A 5467-nucleotide genomic window follows, 5' to 3' on the forward strand; every position below is an offset into this window, starting at 1 on the left:
GTGAGCTCTTTTCTGCAGGTGCTTGTGTTTAATACAAAACATGACTCCACTGTTTGATTTAAGCAGCACATAAGGTGTTGCTTCAGCATGACTCTTACAAAACACAAGGGCCATCATAGGGCCACAATTATTTAGTTTTCTCAATTAACAACTGCTTAGAAAATGGGGTTGGGGGGCCCGGGAGACAGTGACAATGTTGCTCATTAGCCTGGCCCTTCCGTTTAGCACAATTGTTCCCAGTAAGCTCAGGAACAGGGTCAGAGTCAGACAGGCTAAGCCAAGACAGGAGGATGGGAGGAGCCCAGAGCAGGAAACAGTCTGGCCTTGGGAGAGGTCAGTTGCTTAGAGAGAAGTCTTCTGAGCTATGATGGCCTAATGAGGGAGATTGTGTACCTGCTGGAAGGAGCCTCTGTAGGCACCGTTAGGAAATAGCACAAATGCAACCAATGAAATGTGAGCTATAAATATCCTATTTACATGTGTATCATGTACTATAAAAAATGGTATCATGTAATATAATTTTGTAGTGCAGGTGCAAATGCCACACCTGGATCTCCAGCATCCTCAAGGAACTACGATGTGCATATATACAAACCAACTGGGGTACAGATCAGTTAGAATTAAACATAAAGTTATAGGGTCACCCTAAAGATACAAGGATTGGCAAGTAATGCTTTTGTGAAAGCCATGAGAACCAAAATGGAGTCCCTTAGGCCACATCCTACCAAAATGGGATTGTAGGCAACAGAGGGGGGGCTCTCAGGCGCACGTGCCTCGCACAGAAACTGCAATGAGGACTCTGAAAATCACAGCGTTGCACAAAGACCACTGATCGCTTGAGCCCAGGAGCTCAAGGCCAGTCTGAGCAAGAGAGTGGCATCCCCATTTCAAAAACAAAAACAAAAACGAACTGCTTCTGCAAGAACAATACCCAGCCTGTTCAACCTCAGACTGATGCCACTGTTGTTACCGACCTTTGTAGCCAGGGAAAAGTATGTCAAAATAACTTACATAGCCTTCCTCATTTTGCCTTTAAGAAACTCTCGACTTTCCTTGCCTTCCTAAATACATCGATGGCCCAGCCATGGTCCTCCATAGCACAGGAATTCCCAGATTGCAATCCCCTGTCATTCCTCTCCAAATAAACTCATTTCGCTGGAGAGCTCCTCTGTTATTTTAGGTTGACACTTTCTAAAGTATTTTATATGTAGAAGAAAATGGAAAGCAATCGAGTCACTTTATTACAAGTCTAAGTAAAAACCTTCATTTCTAAAAATTTTTCTAAAAGCATATGATCTGAGACACCAAAAGAGACACCCCTTTAGCAACTGAGATGGGCCCCAAGGTTAAGGAAACAAAAGTTATCTACAGGTCAAGGGTTCAGGGCCTGGCAGACATGGCAGATTTCTGAATTCCTTTCTGAGATATTAAGCTGATTTACAACCCAGACCACTATGGTTCTGACTGGACAGAGGACCGGACCAGCCTTACGGACGTTCTTTTTGGATAAGCTACTGCAGACCTCAGGCCAGTTTCAGCAGCTTATACAGACAGTGCACAAACTGTTTTTGTGTTCTGTAGTTCAGCCTTTGACATAAACAGCCAAATTTCACCTCATTTTAATGCTAAAACTCTCCCCAAAGTGAATATGTGATGTATGTTACATGCATGCTTACCTAGTCTGCATGTAGGCTCCCCTCACAAATATGTATAGCTTTGCCCCCAAACCTGCCAAATATGTATGATGCCAGCCTTGTGAAACATAAAACCCAACCTGTCTTTCTCCTCTTCCAAGAGAAAGCACCTTCAGTGCACACTGGAGACTGTCTCTTTCAGGCTTGCTAATCACTATTGCCAGTAAAGCTGTCCTTTCTATTAGTTAGCCATCCTGGTGGTCTTTGGGACAACAAGTATTAGAGAACTTTAAAAGCACAAAAAGGAACCAGGGCACCAAAGTTAATAACAGGAGTTTTAATGAGGGAAATGGAACTAAGATAATATAATGGAAAAATAAAACATCTCGGGACCCCGAAACTCATCACACCAAAGAGGAGGTTAAGCCTGAAGACAGTCATGCAACACTGGCCATCCTTTTCCCAAATGAATAGCTGTCGCTTTACAATCTTATGTCAAAGTATTATCCATCAGCCAGACCCCCCATGGAAAATGCTTTGCTGATCTTGAAACACTTCGAGATGCATATCCTCCTGTAAAGCAAGGACATGTCCATGATAACTTAGGTTTTCAATCTAAGTCTAGCTTCTACAACTAACATCTGTCTGTTAGATTTCACACCGATAATGTTGGCTGCAAGCTCATCTTCCCAAGTGATGAGAATCATTCTTCCCAGAAGATGAGACCATTCTTCCACCTACCTGAGACATCTGCATAACTGATGCTTCCTTTACTCTCCCTTTTTTCTTCCAATGTTCACCTCATTTTATATAAAATGTAGATTTACTGGGCACTAATTAAAATCTCACAAAAATGTAACCATTTGCCTCACTGGCTGGCTACCCACCTCTTCCTACGCGCTTTCTTTCCTTTAAAAGAGAATATAAATCCTGAGTCGCCCAGAAACCTCTGCTTCAAGTCACAGATGTTTCCGTAACTGGTGTTCTTGAAAGCGACACTGCAAAATTGTAACTGAGTCAGCCAAAGAGACCTGACCTAACCAACTCCATATCTTGCTTCTAACCTCCAGACTGTCCTTGGTCATTCCTAGGTGTAGGCTGACCTAGCTACGGGAGAAGCTTACTTTATAGTTTAAAACAAAGATGATAACCGCTGTTTCCCAAAACCAACCTCCTTCTTGGTTGGGGACTAGACGGCCTTTGTAGGACTAACAAATTAGCCACAAGATTACAAATTATGGTTTAGGGGTCATGCAGCTGGAGGCTGCAAGATTCTGACCCTCCCTAAACTGTTCCTGAGATGAGTGCTTGAGATATTTTGCAGATGGTACACTTGATGGATCAGCTGGTACCACCTGGACTGATAAACTGGTCCTCTGATCTTGTGGCACCCACTCAGGAACTCACTCAGCGCAAGAGGACGTCAATTCCCCATGATTTCATCTCTGACCCACCTAATCAGCACTCTCGACTCACTGGCCTTCCCCCATCCACCAAGTTGTCCTTAAAAACTCTGCTCCCCAAATGCTCAGGGAGACTGATCGGAATAACAATAAAACAAATCCGGTCACCCACAGAGAGGCTCTGTGTGAATTACTCCTTCTCTATTGCAATTCCCCTGTCTTGAGAAATCAGCTCTGTCTGACAACGTGAACCCGCTGGGCTGTTGCATTCTTCCCAGTCACACCCTCAAGCTCTGGCTCAATAAATCTCAGATGACTGAGATTTTTGCCACAGTATCTCATTTGGGTTAGCAAAAATAAGGGCAGATTTTTAGATGTGCTGCTGTGTTGGGCGTACAAGTGGAATCCAAACTTCCCAGCCTCCAAGACACAGAAAGAAACACAACTGGGCAATGCCACGGATTATCTGAGACAAGAACTCCAACCATTTCCTCAAGGGAGGGAATTTTCCCTGGTGCCACCCCCAAAGATTAAAATTCACAGGTAAGATTTGGTTAAGGCAGTGAGTGACAGGGATACCCCCTTCCTCTGTCACTTTCTGGGGCTACTCCTTTGAGCACAGCCTTGTAAGTTTGGGGGGCAGGAGGAATTCTTCTGGAATTCTCCACCACCAGTTTCAGACTAGCTCTCACTGTCTTATAGAATTTGCCCTCAAGGCCTCTACCACCTGACTGTCCTCCTCCACCCATCATGGTCTACCTACCTCCCAGACACTCCCTTTAGTGAGGATTTGAGCACCCGGGCTCATAGTTCTTCTTTCTATTAAGTTGTTGGGACCCAGAAAGTGATACAACAAAGACTGGCACTTGGACATGTGGAGAGGATAGAGGCAGCTGCATCAGAATCAAGGTCCCTCTAACCTTGTCTTGCTCCTTCGCCCTCAAGCACAGGGAAGGGCTCTCTGCAGTTTCCTTATCTGACAAGAAAGCTTTGTTCCAAAAGGAATGCAATTGCACCAGGTGCAGTAACTCAGTTTGTAATCCCAACACTTTGAGAGGCCTAGGCAGGAGGATTGCCTGAGGCCAGGAGTTAAAAACCAACCTCTTCAAATTAGCCAGGTGTGGTGACCCACCTCCCAGCTACTCAGAAAGCTAAAACGGGAGGATTATTTGAGCCCAGGAGTTCAAAGCTGCGGTGAGCTATGATCATACCACTGTACTCCAGCCCAGGCAACAGAGGGAGACTCTGCTTCAACAACAAAACAACAACAACAAAAAAGGAATGCAATTATCCTAAACCCACTCCCTGTGGATCATGTCAAATTACCAAGATCAGCCACCAGAAAAGAGAAGGGGCTGGGGATATCCCATTGCCCCAGACTTTTCACCTAGTCCTCTGAGGGCAGCTCCCAGAGATCACCTGGATAACAAAACAACCTTTGGTCCACCCCTCACCTTCCTGTAATGCCTGCCTCATACCTCCCTTCTCACTAATGACTTATTGCCCCTCTAAAGAATCTTTGCCCACTGTCGTCCTCCCCTATGAAAAAGGCTGTATGTTTCTGTCCCACACTGGTTATTGGTAATCACTCTTGTGATTCCTTCCTGCTATGCCCATCAAAATAAAATTTTGGATGCCTTTTCTCCCATGAATCTACCTTCTGTCAGTTGATTTTTTAGTAAACCTTTGGAAAGTGAAGGGAAGTTTTCCCTTGGCACCTGCCAAATCCTGTCTTCATTAAAACCAACTTCAATACCCAAGTAAATCAAACTTTCTCTCTTCATCTGCTGGTTCTTTGACCTCCTTGGCTGATGTTACTTCCTAAATACATCCCAGAATACACAACCTCACTCTACCACTTATACCACAGCCCATTTGAAACCATCTTTGCAAAAATTATAATAATGAGAAAAAATTATGACAGTGAAAGAGATCTGACCTAACAAAATCCATTTTGGCTTTAACTTCCAAACTGCCCTTGGCCATTCCTGGGCATGGGTCAAGCTAACTTTTGAAGAAATTTAGTTTACAGCTTAGATAATAGCTCTTCCCAAAACTAAACCACCTTTATAAAAGTAATAAAAGGCCACCAGGTTGGGATTATGAGGGCCCTGAATTCTGTTAAGATGTAGGCTTAAAGGATTACCAGCCACTTTCCAGCCTTTGTTCTGGAGGTCACAAGATCTACAACTTCCCCAATTACTCCTGGAAATAACATCACTATTGTAGAACCTAAGATTGGCCTTTTGAGAAGTCTTTTCAGACTTTTGCATTTTTGACAAAAGGATAACTCCACTCAAACCCATGACCCATGACTCAACTGGTCTTGTGGCCACCCCCAACCGATAAGCAGACTCTGCGTACAAGGTCCATTTTCTACACCACTATGATTGTATCCCCAACCAATCAGCAACACCCATTCCCTAGCCC

Source organism: Colobus angolensis, unplaced genomic scaffold (assembly GCF_000951035.1).
Source record: "Colobus angolensis palliatus isolate OR3802 unplaced genomic scaffold, Cang.pa_1.0 Scaffold2, whole genome shotgun sequence".
Lineage (NCBI taxonomy): Eukaryota > Metazoa > Chordata > Mammalia > Primates > Cercopithecidae > Colobus > Colobus angolensis.